Source organism: Suncus etruscus, chromosome 7 (assembly GCF_024139225.1).
Source record: "Suncus etruscus isolate mSunEtr1 chromosome 7, mSunEtr1.pri.cur, whole genome shotgun sequence".
Taxonomy (NCBI): Eukaryota; Metazoa; Chordata; class Mammalia; order Eulipotyphla; family Soricidae; genus Suncus; species Suncus etruscus.
The window spans coordinates 26,716,566-26,734,173 of NC_064854.1; the positions used below are offsets into that span (position 1 = coordinate 26,716,566).

At 38.0% G+C, this 17,608-nt stretch overlaps 1 protein-coding gene and 1 non-coding gene across 2 annotated transcripts in view; both read right to left on the reverse strand.

Annotated features, from left to right (window-relative positions):
* The window catches only part of DNAJC1 (DnaJ heat shock protein family (Hsp40) member C1), a 149,928-nt gene that overhangs the window by 115,136 nt on the left and 17,184 nt on the right, over window positions 1-17,608 (reverse strand). The window lies entirely within an intron of this gene.
* On the reverse strand, window positions 14,571-14,734 carry LOC126015280 (U1 spliceosomal RNA). The gene has a single exon (XR_007498161.1). It is a non-coding gene; the product is annotated as a U1 spliceosomal RNA (small nuclear RNA).

Below are 17,608 nucleotides of genomic sequence, written 5' to 3' on the forward strand. Positions count from 1 at the left end.
CTTCTGGACATTTCATATACATGGAAGGGATAAAATTTTAAGAAACAAAACTTGGAGCAAAAATTTTTTTTGCAAAAGATTCTGCATTTCAAGTTTTTCCTAAAAGTTATAAACATGCTTTGCTCATGTGTAATGATAGTGTGACGTAGCACCTACCCTTCTTTCCTTCTTTCTGTTTTTGTTTTTGGTCCAGACCCATTGATGCTCAGGAGTTACTCCTGGCTATGTGCTCAGAAATTGCTCCTGGCTTGGGGGGACCATATGGGATGCCAGGGGATCGAACCTCCATCCGTCTTCGCTAGTGCTTGCAAGGCAGACACCTTACCTCTAGCACCACTGCTCCGGCCCATCCTTTCCTTCTTTCTGACAATTTCCACTCTTACATTGCTTAATAAACATTATTCTCATAATTGACTTTTCTTCCTATACTAATTCCATTACATATTCTGAGAGTTTAACAACAACAACAAAATCCCACAAAAATAATACTCAACACATACCCTTTAAGTTAAGATGAGTTTATCTTAAATGTACAAAACATTTTATTAAATTTTTTTTAGTTTTTATTGTTTCCTTGGGATGTCATGATTTACAATAGTGTTAATTTTAGGTTTTAGGTGTACAATACTACTACACACCTACTAGCAGAATGCCAATGTCCCCTTTTGCCTTGGCAGATCATACCTACAGATAAATGCCAATGTTCCCTCCTTGCTTGTCATACTGAGTTCTTTTGGCAGAATCTCAGTATTTGTTTTCACTGGCCACTGTATTCCCTTTCTTTATTACTCAACATTTGAATGAAATCACCTGGTATTTGTCCTTCTTCTGACTCACTTTACTTAACATGAATGACATTCTACAGTTCTACCTAAGCTGTAGCAAAATTTTACCTTTTATTATAGTGGAACAGTATTTCATTGTGTATATATACCATAGCTTCTATATTCTCTTCTGTTATTGGGTTCCTGGATTGTTTCCAGATCCTGGCCATTACAGTTAAGTAACGAATATAGGTGTGGATATATCTTTTTGAATTTATGATCTTATATTCTTGGGATAGATGCCAAGGAGTGCAATTATTGGATCACGTGGTAGCTCTGTTTTCAGCTTTGGCAAGGGCTGCCCAACAGTATTTGGATCCACTAGGGCAATCCCTGGCAGTGCTTGGGAGGCAATGTGCCACCAACAACTGAACCCAGGGCCCTCTGCAAGCCAGGCATATGCTACAGCCAAACCTTTGAACTATTTTCCCAGTCCTTTCTTCAATTTTTTTGAGAAATCTCTATACTGTTTGAAAAACATTTTTTGTTGTTATTTTTGGGCCACACCCTGTGACATTCAGGGGTACTCCAGGCTATGCATTCAGAAATCGCTCCTGGCTTGGGGGACCATATAGGAATCCAGGGAATTGAACCTCAATCTGTCCTAAATCAGATGTGTGCAAGACAATGCCTTACCACTGTGCCACAGCTCCGGCCCCTGAAAAACATTGTTTTTTGGGGGGGTCATGCCCCGCCAGCGCTCAGAGGTTACTCCTCTGCAAGCAAGCGCCTTACCTCCATGCTATCTCTCCGGCCCCTGAAAAACATTTTTAAAACTGATGCAGGGGCTTGGATAGTACAAGGTTTATAGCAGATCCCAGTTCAATCTTTAGCACCACATCAGGTCCCCCCAAATGCCTCCAGGAGTAGTCCTTGAACACAGAATCAGGAATAAGTCACGAACACTGCTAGGTATGTCCCCAACCTCCCAAAAAGGAAACAAACTAATGTCAAATCCATTTAAGAAATATCTCTAAAAATTTGGAATTATATCCTCCAAGAGCATTCTAATATTCCCCAAATTGTGGAGCTAGTCTTGACTATTTTCTTTCAGTCTATACTCAGCTTATTAGCAAATTCCGATGGTTATTTTTTCCTTCACATTTCAGAGCTTTAAAGTTTTCTTACAAAGATCATACACAAAATAAAAAATATTTATCAGGAATATTTAATTGATCGAGTTAATATCAAACACAAGTTGCAATAAAAAAGGGGAAGCAATGGCAGAGATTCACACATTTAACCCATCTGCAAAACCAGCTCCAGCACACAACACCCCAGAGTGTCTTAATAAAAGGTGCCGCAGAATGCGCAGATGAGTCTCCAAGCTGGCATTGCAGGAGTTTTCTCTATCTGGTTCACAGTTTTCTCTCTGTTTAAGGAAGCAGGTTACTTCCTCATAACCAACTACTTGAATCCCACAAACCTTCTGAAAAAAACAAAACAAAACAAAACAAAAAAAAACCCTGGTGATGACCGTATGTCTGGTGGCTTTTATATCTTTTATAGTGCTAAAGGAAAATGAAACTTCTTTGAAGATCTTCTGATGGCTATTTCTTTTGGGAGGTGGGTGGGTGGGCTCACACCTGGCGGCGCTCAGGGGTTACTCCTGGCTCTGTGCTCAGAAATCACTCCCGGCCGTCTTGGGGGACCATATGGGTCCCGGGTCAGTCTCATGCAAGGCAAATGCCCTATAGCTATGCATGCTATCACTCCGGCCCTCTGATGGTTATTTCACCAGAACATTGATGCCTCTCCAAGCCACCATCCTTTATTTGCTTAAGCCATTAAAACACCTTTTAACGTATCTCCCAACTTCAGCACTTCCTTGGCCCATGTCCCTGTTCTGAGCACAGCAGTCAGGTCAAAACAAAAGTCAATTTAGTTAAAACCTTTCAATGTTTTTTTCATTTTACTCAACAGTGAGTTCTAGATGGCTAATTTTGAAAATAACATCGTAAATTTATAATCTTAAACTTATAATAACCTAAACAACTTAAAGCTATTTAGCTAAGTACTAAGACATTTTTGTTTTTGTTTTCTGTTTCTAGGCCACACTCAAATGCTCAGGGGTTACTCCTGGCTCTGCACTCAGGAATTACTCCAGGGAGGTTTCTGGGGACAATCTGGGAAAGGGGATCGAACCCAGGCCAGCTATGTGCAAAGCAAATGCCCATTGTACTATCACTCAGGACCCCATGAAAGAGGATATATTTTAAGTCATATATCTGATCAGTATATCGCAACAAGAAAGGCAAACAATGCTATTTTTTAAATGGCAAAGATTTTAATTAGTTCTCATAAGATATACAAATGGCTTAACACATGAAAAGATGCTGGATCACCATCAGTCATCAAGGAAATGCATGCTAATACCGCAACAGATTCTAATCTACAACTACTAGAATAAATATGATATTGTCTTGGTTTCTTTTGTTTTAGGCCACACCAACTGTGCTCATGGCTTCCTCATGGCTCTGCACTCTGGGATCAGTTCTGGTGATCTTGGGGAGCCATATGGGAGTCTAGGGTTTGAACCTGATCAGATGCATACAAGGCAAATACCTTACCTCACTGTCCTATTTTGATGGCCCATAATGTGATTTTTAATAGAAAATATTAAGTGAAGATGCGGAGAAATCAGGACATTGCATATTGTTGATGGAAAATTAAATAATGCAGCCATTGTGGAAAATAGTATGAAAGTTCTTCAAAAAGTTAATCACTGGAGGTAGTACAGGAGACCAGAGTGTGCCTCATATGTAGTAGACAATACGTGATTTAATTTCCAGCCTCCCACCCTGTAAATCATGGTGTCAGGGGTCAGTCTTGAGCACAGAGCCAGAAATAGCCCCTATGTACCTTGAGGTGTGGCCCAACACACACACACACACACACACACACACACACACCCATAAGTCAATCACCAAATTATATTATGCAATTCTTTTCATAATATATGCAAAATAATTGAAAGCATGGTCTAAAACAGTTGTAGACTGTTACCAATGACTGATACCAATGACCATGGTATCATTAGTCAAAATAGCTAAAAGAAGGAAACAATCCAAGTTCATCAATAAATTTATGTGTATACTATAAAAATGTCATGTATCCATACAATGAACTATTATTAACTCATAAAAAGCAATGCTGTAACATGGAAAAAGTTAGATGGCTATCAAATAAACCTTTGTCTGATTCCATTTTTTATGAGGTATCCAGAATAGGCAAATTCATAGAGAACAAAACTGACTAGAAGTTACCAGGGACTGGGAGCTAACTAAAAAATTTCAGTTTGGGGTGACTTAGAACTCTGAAAATGTCTGGCAGTCAAGTGGTACAATAACACTATGCATATACTGGGTGCTACTTAAACATATACTTCCAATTACTAGGCCAGTAAAACCCCCTGAACACTACATGGTCCCAAAACTCAACCTCCATAAAATTAAAATGACAATTTTTGTGATGCCTATTTTATCCTATTTTTTAAAAGTCTACAATCATAATAAAATCCCTAAAGACCTAAAAATGGCTGAGCATGTTACCGAGACTTGATTTCTTATTATTATCTCTCTGATCTCATCTTCCACATTTCCCTCTGACTTTTCACATGTCTGACTCTTTTGATGTCCCTTACACACAGGGCACAGTCCTGCTCAAAAATTTGGCATCTGCTAACCCCTGGACCTAAAATGGCTTTACTCCTTTACCTTTATGGCTTATACCTCTTCATTTCATTGGGGATCTACTAGGGTCACCCTTCAGGGAAGAGTGCTTTTACTAGTTTGCTTATAACTGCAATTCTTTCCAAACCTTTTCTCGCCGTCTCTGCTTTACTTCTTCCTCTAACATTTTAACAATTCACTGGAATATGTAGTTCTATATTTCATGTTATTTATTGTTCGTCTCTTCTACCAAAATGAAAATGTACAAAAATCTACAATTGTTTGTTTCATTATATGTCCCTAAAATAGTGCCAGGTCAGGGAGATAACTCTGGTCTATAGTAATAGAGCACATTCTTTGTTTATACAAAGTTAATGTTACCCACAAATTTAATAAATGAAATAAGATACTGTGAACACCTAATGATCAATAAGTATTACATGGTCAATAAATAATAATTATTCTAGTCCCAAATATAAGACTACAACTTATATATAACATCATAAAGTTAAATATAAGATTAATGAAGATTTGTACTTCTTTATTTTTCCTGTTTCAATACTTCTATTATACCTCTAAGCAGTTTAATTAAGTCAACTAGAATAAACCAAAAAGTCTTTCCTTACTCCTTAATCTTTGCTAGAAATGTGGAGGATGCTCATTTTCAACTAAAATCTATTCTATATGAGCTGACTTTATTTCTTTTTGGTGGGGGAAGCTATGTTTAATTTAGCTTTTGTATGCGCACATTTTTGTTTTTCTACATGTAAGTAATATTTAATTGGGAAGGTAAATAAGGACTGAATGAGCCAAGTGGGTGATACATGAAAGTTCAGTGAGTCTGTCTAGGTTCAATATCAGTCCTGAACAGTGATCTTAGAAACATAGGGCTAAGAACGAATGCAAAATATTCACAGGTTGAAAGTACAATGGAATGTATCATCTCTCAGTGATGACTGGCCTCACCAAGACTCAGAAATAAATTAAGTGACTCCCAAAGGCTTTTTCTAGCTTTGAGATGTTCAACAGAGGGCAGCTATCCTCTAGAACAATCTGCTTTCATTTCCCATGCCATACTCATTTTTTATGGTATCTCTCAAATATTTTAACAGGCCTACTGGAGGTATAATTTACAAACACTGACAGCATATGACTCAATTGACTTTCAATAAATTCTTCCAGCTGTGCAACTTTTACCACAGTCCAGTTTTAGAACACTTTTTTTCACTCAAATTTTCCTTATGCCCATCTGCATTCAATCTCTAATCTCCAACTGAAAGCAAGTACTACCTTTATTTTCTGTCTCTTTAATTTTACCTTTCTTAGAAAATTCATATAAGTGGAATTGTGCCAAGTGTAGTCTTATGTTATCTGACTTCATTCACTTAGTGTAAGGCTTTGAGGTTCATATATGCTGCACGTATCAGTCATTCTTTTCCCTCCTGGAATACTGAGGACTTCCTTATTTTATACCACCATAATCCAGGTTCATCTCCAGTCTCTTCTGGCTCCGTTCTGGCATCAATCATTTTTCCAGGTGGCTCTAGTTCTTTTTATTTATTCCCTGAATTTTTTTCAATTTCATTTTTATTTATGTAATTTTTATAGATAATTTAAAATTCTATTTGATACTTTTGAAATTAGGATATAGGCTAAGTCCCTGTAATGAGAGTCTAAAAATTACAGTGCGTAAGTAAGAAAATTAGCTTGCTTCTCATGTGGATAGTCTAGAAATAAGAAGTGCATAGCTGGAGGAACAGATCGACATATACCTTAATCTCTGTGTGCGAATTCTAATTCAAGTTTTCATTAACTATCGTTACACAAAGGGAATTGGGCCATGGGAACACAGGTATGCCTGCTTAGGACACAGAAGCATCACACATGACTTCTACTACATCAGGATCTACACCTTAGCCCTGGTCACATCATTTCCAAAGAAAGATAGTACAAGTATTTCTTATTTTATTTGATTTTTGAGTCACATCCAGAGAGGTATTCCTAGCTCTGCACTCAGAAATCGCTCCTGGCAGGCTCAGGGAACCGACTATATGGGATGCTGGGATTCGAACCACTGTCCGTCCTGAATCAGCTGCTTGCAAGGCCAACGCCCTACCTCTGTGCTAGCTCTCCAGTCCCGAGTATTTTCAAGCATGGCAACCATACACCAAATAATCAGCAAGGAAATCTTTGTAGATAACTTGCATAGCAGAATTTTGTGCCAATTAGACACCAGTTTCACTAAATTTTCCACTGGAGGATTTATTCTTTTTTTTTTTTTTTTGGTTTTTGGGCCACACCCTGTGACACTCACGGGTTACTCCTGGCTATGCGCTCAGAAGTTGCTCCTGGCTTCTTGGGGGACCATATGGGACGCCGGGGGATCGAACCGCGGTCCGTCCTAGGCTAGCGAAGGCAAGGCAGGCACCTTACCTCCAGCGCCACCGCCCGGCCCCTGGAGGATTTATTCTATATAAGTAATATAACTTAGGATCACAAACTTGCTGAGACAGACTTATGGCTACTACAACCTTGCAATAGAGCACCAAAACATCCCGAGGAATGTTTATTTTTGTCAGCTGAGCAAGACACTTAAAAGTTCCCCCTCATAGTTTATTCAGTACTTTGTTTCAAGTGAGGGAATCAGTCACTCAGGATCAGTCCATCACATTACAGTTATATGTGCTGCCCACTCTTTCAAAACTGTTCAAGGTTTCTTGAACAGTAATTGCAGATCAAAAAACAAAATGCAGGTTAAAAAATAAGTCAACAGGGCCAGACCAGAGTAATAGAACAGCGAGTAGGGTGCTTGCCTTGCACATGGCCAAACTGGATATATCACCGAACCCCACATAATTACCCCATTCCTGCCAGGAGCGATTCCTGAGCACAGGTGTGTGTGGCCTCAAAACAAATATGTCTTAATCCATATAAATTAGAAGGAGCATGATTCTTACCACAAAGTGGAAATGTTATTACTTCTAAACAAATCTGACAATCCTGGCCTTTCATATTATAAAAAAGAAAAAAAGAAAAAAAAATCACTGACTTTTTGAAAAGAGTGATTTTTTTTGAAAGGTCTTTTAAAAAAAAACAACACAACAATGTCACCATTTTTCAAATCAACTTCCAACTTTGTTTAGAGCTTTATAAATCGCACAGTTAATGGAAATGAAGTAGTATTAAAAACTTGCAGTTTATGAAATTAGCCTCGGGGAATGAAAATCCAGAAATAAACTGTATATGCACACACACAATGACAAAAGAACAGGAAAGTCTACCTATTGTTGGTGGATTGGGGGGCTTGTTACTGGTTGTGTGTTATGGTTTCTCAATTCTGTACAAACCAAAATTCCCCTAAGAAGAAATCTTGTAGCATCCAATAATTAAACTGTTCTAATTATAGTATAGGTGGTTAATGTGCCTCCTAAAGACAAATGCAGTACAATGAATGAAACCAAGAGTTATCAGTTTTCATTTTAACACTAACCACAAACAGTAAACACAGGCTGTCTAGGAAGGAAGTAACTGTATCTCTATTACCAGAGAAAAATCCAAAAGGAGGTACATAACAGGCAACCAAAATTATCTTTTAATGTTCCACTCAATACTAAGATTCTACTCGTTACAGTGTTACTCACTAATAGAAGTCTGAAATACTCCAAGCACTTGATTAGAGCTCATATTCTCTCAAAATTGTTAGATTCAGGTTTGTCTCTGACATTTGTTTTGAAATGTAATTCTTAGCTTTCTCTGTTGGGTACAGTAACATTTAGGAATACTTGTGTCCTTACATTTTAGTTTATTTCCTTAAAGTTTCAGCTATTATGCCAGTGTTGACAAAAATGGAAGAAATGAAGATTTCTCCAGTCTGAAATATGACACTGAAGAACAGCAACTCACAAATCAGACGGATCTTTACTCTTTTTCAGTGAAAGCAAGTTGAACCTCTCTAGTTGAAATGAAAAAGATAAGACATTTTTACCCTATCGATACAGAATAGGGCCTGAGAGGTAGTACAGAAGTTGAGGAACTTGCCTTGTATGTGCCTGCAGCAGTGGTTAGAATTCTTACAATGCAAATGCTTCCCCAGCACAGCCAGGCAGCCCCTGACTACAAAACCGGATGTGGCTTCTCAAGCAACAAAATTAATACAGAATATATTCTACACAGTCATATATGAACAGGGAAAAGAGGTGGTATGATGCACATGTACAGTATTAGTAAAACAATGCTCTCTCCATGTTAAAAACACACAAAAGCCCAGGGACTGCTCAGTGGCATGAGGCAACAGGTACAATGAAGGCACCACCCCAAATGCCAAGGCAATTCTAGTGGTAGTGTCATTCGCCCCCATGCCCCATATGTGATTTCTGGAGCACTGCAACTAAGTGTGTGCAAGAACCACAACTACGGCATATCAAATTCTGGTGAATACAATAATTAAGTGTTTAACCACAGGTAAGTACTACAATCAAGTGTATGAACATCGCAAGCACTAAGTCTGCATGACACCCAGCCACAGTGGCAGCAGCAACAGGGGAGAAGAGAAATGAAAAGGAAAGTAAAAGAAAAAAAAGAAAAGAAACAATATCAATAGAAAGTAAAGGGATTATAAATTAATGTAGCTGGGACAAAAAGTAATTTGGCTGTGTTAAACACATTTTTACTAATATTTACTATTATATTTCATTCTTTTTGAAGATGCAGATTTCAACGAACTAGATAGATTTCACCATCTAATGTTTGGAAAACACTGCTCTCAAAATTGTGGCAATATAAGACAAATCAATAGGTTGTTCACCATGAAATTGTTTAAAATTAAAAAAATGAATATAATGCATATGTCTATTAATAGGTAAGTAACTAAAATGTATTATGAAGCAGTTAAAGATTTAAACTAAAAGGGCCAGAGTGATAGCACAGCAGTAGGCATTTGCCTTGCATGTGGCTGACCCAGGATGGACCTGTGTTCAATACCTGGCAACCCATATGGTCCCCCAAGTCAGGAGCAATTTCTGAGCATATAGCCAGGAGTAACCCCTGAGTGTCACTGGGTGTGGTCCCAAAACAAAAAAAAATACAAAACAAAGATTTAAATCAAAGATCTTTATATAGTATGTACATTCTTTTTTTGTTTTGTTTTGTTTTGTTTTGTGGGTCACACCCAGCAGTGCTCAGGAGTTACTCCTGGCTCTGCACTCAGAAAACACCCCTTGCAAGTTTGGGAAACCATATGGGATAACGGGAATCGAACCACCACCTCCTGGGTTGGCCACATGCAAGGCAAATGCCCTACCACTATGTTATCTCTCTGGCCCAGTATGTATATCCTTAAAAATGACTGTAAAAAAAGAGAGGCATAACAATAGTTTCAGAATGACATCACTTCAGTAGATTTTCAGCACTACATTATATAATATGCATATATGTATAAATTTAAAAATGAACTAAAGTATATATATATGTTTAATCTCACAGTGGGAAGGGTTGTTGAGATAGAAAAGACTGACTATGAAATATTTAGATCTATACATAATGTTTTGATTTTTAAAGATTCAAATGTTGAGAAAATATTTGGAAGAAGAAGTAGAGTAGAAGGGGTGTAGAGCTGACAAAGAATGAACTATATAGATGAGTAAGAACCACACATATATTATCCATACACTTGAGTCAAAGAATGGGGGGACTGCAAAAAGCTAAAATCATAAAGGTGAAGGAAAGATTAGGGAGGTATGTGGCAACAGCTGGGTGGGGGGGTTGCTGGAGAGAGAATGAAATGGGCTAGAAAGGCAGGAAGAAAAGGCCTAACAACTGGTAAACGGATCCATTTCTCATTGGTGGTTCAACTGTATAAATAAAAGGGTGGCAGCTTAGTGGGAAAGTACTTAGCAACTGTTTACACAGACAACAGAAAGTGCCACTAGAGTGGCAAATTGAACTGTGCAAGGCCAATTAACCCTTTCACCTTGGTGTTTTATACTAGCTATCTTACTTACTGTGCTTCTGTTAGATTTACACTGATATGTGTTAAGACCAAATGCAATTATAAATCATTGTTACGTGTATTGATGAATTCTACAAATTCCATGAAGTACATCCATTTTATTTAGTGTTCTGAATACCTTCCTTGCTACTCTCATCTGGTTTTAATTAAGAAACACTTTTAAAAAGAAGAGAGGTTATCCAGAAACTCAAACTACATATGTCCTTTATTAAACTATAAATTGATTGCTATTCAAGTTTTTTGTCTAATGGATTTGTAAAGTTGGGCATGTTGTTTTTTTTCTAAATAAATTAAGGGAAAATGAGGAGGCAATATATTTAAATGGATAAAAATACAATGAGAAAATCCTAATTAGCATTAAAGAGATTTAAAAAGTAAAAATAACCAGCATCTGCACAAGCAGTTATATTTGTAATTTACTTTGCATCTTGAATGGCTGTGTAAATTTAAAAAATCTTAACAGCAGGGGCCAGAACAGTGGCGCAAGCGGTAGGGCATTTGCCTTGCACGTGCTAACCTAGGATGGACCACAGTTCGATCCCCCAGCGTCCCATATGGTCTCCAAACCAGGAGTGATTTCTGAGTGCATAGCCAGGAGTAATCCCTGAGCCTCACTGGGTGACAAAACAGTCTTAACAACAATAGGCTTATTGCTAGCAATCAGTGTTTCTGATCCCATTATAGCTATGAATCTTCTTTAAACTTTACATTTGAGGGTCGGAGAGATAGCATGGAGGTAGGGTGTTTGCCTTGCATGCAGAAGGACGGTTGTTTGAATCCCGGCATCCCATATATTCCCCCGAGCCTGCCAGGAGTGATTTCTGAGTGTAGATCCAGGAGTAACCCCTGAGCACAGCTGGGTGTGACCCAAAAACCAAACAATAATAATAATAAACTTTACATTTGAGAGCAATGAAAATATCTACTGCATATTCCAAAACACCTTGAAAAACATTCTATACTAGAACTATACTGTAACTATTTAGGAAATGACTAATGCTGTGAAACACTGGTATATGTATAAAGAAAGGCCTAGCTTCTATGGGCCAATAATAAAAGTTTGTAATTATATAATAGAAAATTAAGGTAATTCATAAACATGTTTGTTTATTAATTTGTTTAGGGGGGCTCAGGAATCTCTCCTGACAAGTTTGGGGGACTATATATGTGATACTGGGGATCAAAATTGGGTAGATCAGGTGCAAGGCAGGTGCCCTACTCATTACTCTCCAGTCTATATATACATGTTTATTAACCCCAAAGCTCTCTTTTGGGGGGCTGGAGAAGTAGAAGAGCATGTAGAACACTTGCTTGCATGAAGTCCACTTGGGTTTTATCTTAACACCACATAAGGTCCCCTGAATACACCGCCAGGAGTTTTAAGCCCTGAACACAGTCAGCTGTACCTCTTGCCCCCAAAGAACCCCTCTTTTCCTATCCTAACCTATCCTATCCTACCCCTATTTTGCTATTCATAGCTCCCAAAGTTACTGTTAGCTAAAATTCCATGTTAGTTTTCTCTGGTAATAAATACTACTATGGAATGTTGAGAGTAGTCATTTGTTTTTGTTTTTCTGTTTTAGTCAAATGCTATGGTAAGAAACATCTATAAAATGCTACTGTTGTTTTGGGGCCACCCAGCTGTGCTCAGGAGTTCCAGCTCTTCACTCAGGTCAGGGCACCATAAGTGGAGTTAGAGACTGAACCTGGGTCAGACCACGTGCAAGGTAAACAACTTACCACTGTACTATCTCTCCCCTGACCCCCAACCATTGAATTTTTTTTAGATGGGGCTTAATAGTAAGCACAGTGTACTTTGTAAACCCATGAAGATCAATATGAGATCAAAAAGGTTGCACCTGCCTTTTGAGTTTAGAGATGTTACCAGTTCTGATTTTTCCTGGTGCTATCCCAGGAGAAACAAAGAGTTGGGTCTTCCTCTTGATACAAAGTTAATTGATTTCTAAGATTACATTAAACTCAGCAGAGAAAGAGAAAGAGAGTGTCTTTTTCTTTCTTGAAGTCTTTTTTAGAATGCAGGCCAGCCAGTAGGTTCCCTTCATTATTTTCTAGCACAACAGCGAAAGTCACCTAATCCAAACAAGCAGCATCAGTAACAAGGAGACAAGGCCAGAGATAAGCAGCAGAAAGGGTAATCTATTCTCTTAAAGAGACAGTGCATGGTGAAGGGGGCGGGGTATTATATTTATGACTGAAACCCAACTACGAACATGCTTGTAATCATGGTGCTTAAATAAAGGAGAGAGAGAGAGAGAGAGAGAGAGAGAGAGAGAGAGAGAGAGAGAGAGAGAGAGAGAGAGAGAGCACGCATCACAATTATTCTGAGGAGGAGGGAGAGGGGAGAGAGGAGAGAGAGAGAGGAGAGAGAGAGAGAAAGAGAGAGAGAGAAAGAGAGAGGAGAGAGAGAGAGAGAGAGAGAGAGAGAGAGAGAGAGAGAGAGAGAGAGAGAGAGAGAGAGAGAGAGAGAGCATAACAATTCTTCTGAGCAGGTACCCAGAGATCCTGAACCTGTTGAAACTCTACTCTGGACCAATCCTCAAAGTTCTAGAATTAAGTGCTTAAATAAATATCGGATAAGATCCAGGCATGATTTAGTGATTAAAACAAAGAAACAAACAGGAGCCAGGAGAAATAGCACAGCAGTAGGGCTTTTTTTTGCCTTGCAAGCGGCAAGGTTCGAATCCTGGCATCTAATATGTTCCCCCATGCCTGCCAGGAGTGATTTCTGAGCACAGAGCCAGGAGTAACCCCTAAGCGCCCGCCGCCGGGTGAGGCCCACAAAACAAACAAACAAACAAACAAACAAAACCAAAAAAACCAACAACACAAAAAAATAAAAAAAGATATGCCAAGAAAACATTATTACCTAAATGTTGTGATACAAATAATATAATTAAAATGTTATTTCTCTAAAGCAAATATTACCAAATTTTCTTCAGAAATTTATGTCCCTGTTAGATAAATTCTAACATAAATCAAGATTAGAATTCTAAAAGAGAAATGCTTTCTAGAATTAGTACCTATTATTTTAACCCAAGCAAGGATTATATGGCTTGAAGATCTCTATTCCTATTTCTCTTCTGAATACTGTACTCCAATATCTGCAGCCAATTTTGGATCAGAGTTTAGGATTGATAAGGGACTTAATACCAGAAACAGAAGCTAGTAGTTAATTCCTATTATTATTTTTCATGTTAACGAAAGCATCTTAATAATTCAATATTTTTAAAAGCCAGGAGAAAAAAATTGTAGGGCTGGACCTACATATAATCATCACTCTGAGTCTCCACCTCAGCACCTGATAATGAAAACTGATAACTAGTCTTTTCTCTCTTTTGGAAAGCTGTAAAATAATATAACATAAAAATTATTTGAAAAAATGGGACCAGAGAGATAGCATGGAGGTAAGGCATTTGCCTTGCATGCAGAAGGCCGGTGGTTCGAATCCCGGCATCCCATATGGTCCCCCGAGTCTGCCAGGAGCAATTTCTGAGTGTAGAGCCAGGAGTAACCTGAGTGCTGCAGGGTGTGACCCAAAAAACAAAAACAAAAAAAAAGTATTTGAAAAGTATACATTAACATTTTTAAAATTTCTAAGTGTCAAGAGGGAAAATTGCACAGACAAGTTACTTTTCTATATTATGTCTACCAAATCAATACATAAGACGGCATTTAACTACAAAAGCTTAAAGAAAACATTTTCCTTTGTTTTGGGTCCACACTCGGCAGTGCGAGTTTACTCCTGGCTCTGCGCTCAGGAATAGCACCTGGCAGGCTTGGGGGACCATATATGAGATGCCAGGGATTGAACCCAGGTCCATCCTAGTTAGGCAGCATTGTAAGCAAATGCCCTACCACTGGAGTGCTATCACTCCAGCCCCATTAAAGAAAATATTTTAAATAGGATGTCCAGGTTCTTTCTATGTAAGAAATTTTTGTTATCTAGAGAAGCATCACTAACTTTCATCCTAAAGTTCTTCTATTCCTCAAAGGTCCTTCCTCCTTCTTTTCCTCACCAACCCAATATATCAGGATAATTTTTTTTTTCAGGGGATAGCGCGAACGCAGTCCCCCACTACCACAAATTATGCAGTCGAGTTTCCCACATTTGGGGAAATCGCAGGGGTCAGCAAACCTGGAGTGCAGTGGGTGAGCCTTGCCCTGGGGAAACCACCTTCGTGATCATGGTATCTCCCCTGCCAGGTAAGTATATATCAGGATAATTTTTCTTGACTCTTTTTAATAAACAATAATCAAGAATTACTAAAGAATATAAAATACAAAGAGCAACCTAGAATTCTATCTCCCTCCACCAAAACAGGAAAATTTTAGAAAGGAAGGAAGGAGGCCTACTCACCACCAGCAAGTTCAACAAGAATTTCCATTCTCTTTTGGTTTAAATTTTTTTTTATTATTAAGACTCTGTGGTTTACAAAGTTGTTCATAATAGAGTTGTTTCAGGAACCAATTCCACCACCAATGTGTCCCCCACTGTTTTAATTCTTTTTTGAAGCAAATTTTGTAGTAGACATATATTGATAAAGTAATTTTTGAATTCAGAAAATCTCTCCTTTCAGTAAAGTGGGAAGGTCAATTAGCAAATGAACAGAGGAGCTCAGAACCTGGAAAGACAGGGAGAGCAACTTCCTTCAGTGGATATTACCCAATCTAACTGACAGCACAAACAGGCTTCCTGATTACAGACACATGCGCAACCCACAACTGATAGAATTTTGTCTTGCATCATTATTTCCTGTCTATAAAGAAAAGAAATCCTCTCACATTCTTCTTTCAAAAATCTCATAAAACAGCACAGAGCTGGAGAATAATAAATGAAGGCTCTATTAAGATAGCAGAGGTTTCTGAAATAAGCACATTCATAGACATAAAAATATATTAGTGATTACCAAAGAACTGAGGGAATTCTGGAAATTATAAATTCTAGGTTAATAAGCCTTGATGAAATTCTGGTTGGGATGATGTAAATTCTAAAAATAGTCAGTGATAATGGTTATACAACACTATGAATGCTCTTAATGTCATGGAATTATAAGCTTAAAATTATTCAAATGTTAACTTTTATGTAATATATATTTTACTTCAATTAAAAACAAACCTAAGGTTGCTAGCTTTCCAAACTGACATAAAAATTCTCACAAAGAGGGGCCGGAGAGATTGCAGAGCAGTAGGGCGCTTGCCTGGAGTGTGGCTGACCCAGGACCAGGGTGGTTCAAATCCTAGCATCCCATATGGTCCGCCTGTCAGGAGAAATTTCTGAGCAGAGAGCCAGGAGTAATCCCTGAGCGCCACTGGGTGTGGCTCAAAAACAAACAAAATTCTCACAAAGAGGGGCTAGAGAAATAAATAGCACAGAAGGTATGGTATTTTGTCATGAACGTGGCCAACCTCAGCAGCTCATATAATCCCCTAAGTACCACCAGGAATAAATGACCTTTGAGTGCAGAGCCAGGAATAACCCAAGTGCCATCAGGTGTAGCTCCCCCCCCCCCAACAAAAAAAAAACAACAAAAATATTCTCACAAAGAAACACTGGGAAGCAGAAAACTTTTAAAAGTTATGGTATGGGGCCGGGCGGTGGCGCTGGAGGTAAGGTGCCTGCCTTGCCTGCGCTAGCCTAGGACGGACCTCGGTTCGATCCCCCGGCGTCCCATATGGTCCCCCAAGAAGCCAGGAGCAACTTCTGAGCGCATAGCCAGGAGTAACCCCTGAGCGTCACAGGGTGTGGCCCAAAAACCAAAAAAAAAAAAAAAAGTTATGGTATGATGGGGCCAGAGAGATAGCATGGAGGTAAGGCGTTTGGCTTTCATGCAGGAGGTCATCGGTTCAAATCCCGGCGTTCCATATGGTCCCCCGTGCCTGCCAGGAGCAATTTCTGAGCCTGGAGCCAGGAATAACCCCTGAGCACTGCCAGGTGTGACCCAAAAACCACACACACACACACACAAAAAGTTATGGTATGAGCAGTTACTGAGTAAAAACGATTATATATGAAAATCCTTTGAAATGGTGTAAAATTGCGGTTTACCAGAGGTGTTTCAAATTTCCATGTTTCTCTGATTTTATATAAAACTTAAATGAAAAATTTAGTCATATATAAGAATCGTAATTACAACGAGCTACTTGTAACAGTGAAAAATACCCAAAAATAAAGATCTAATTTTTCATCTCTATTCTATAAGTTAATGGTTCATATATCCCCACTTTTTATAGCAATCTAGTTATTTCCTAGCATTTCATTTTACTTTATGGGGATTACTATATAAACTGTTTGTTTTCATAGTAGTTGTTCTAAAAATTACTTTATTATCTTAATGTATCAAGATCTATTACAGACTAATAGTGATCTAATTATAGAAATGTAAATGCATTATACAGAAATATTTCTTCCATCCTCTTATATATACATATACATATATATATCCTTATAAGGATAGTAACCTTTATATAAATTCAACAAGTATTATTGTTTTATCTTATTACTCTTTATTTTAAATTTTATTCATTTATATTCTTGTTTTTGGGGGGCCACATTCAGTAGTGCTCAGGGCTAATCCTGGCTCTGTGCTTTGGGATCACTTCTAGTGAATCTTGGGTTGCATGCAAGACAAGCACCTTACCCAGTGTTTTTCTCTCTCTTCCTTTCTCTTTTTCTCTCTCTGGCCTCTGTAATTGGTTTTTAATTAGTTAAACTATATCATAATGCTTCATGTTTATTTACATATTTATTTTTTCTGTTAGTTTTTCTTCATATATACTGATTTATATACTGACTTAATTTTTTTTCATTTCTTTTCAGCATAAAGAATTTCACCTAACATTTCTTGTCAGGCATAACTACTAGCAATTAATTCCTTTAATCTTTATTTTTCTTTAAATGTCTTTCTTTTGTCCTGTTTTTGAAAGACAATTTTTCTAGGATTTTTCTAGGATATAGAAGTTTTAGTTACATTTTCTCTCATATTTTTACTTTCAGTCCTTTAAAAATGCCATCCCATTATTTTATGGCCTCCCATTATTTCTGATGAGATGTCAGCTGCTAGTCATATTCTTTTCAAGCTGTACAT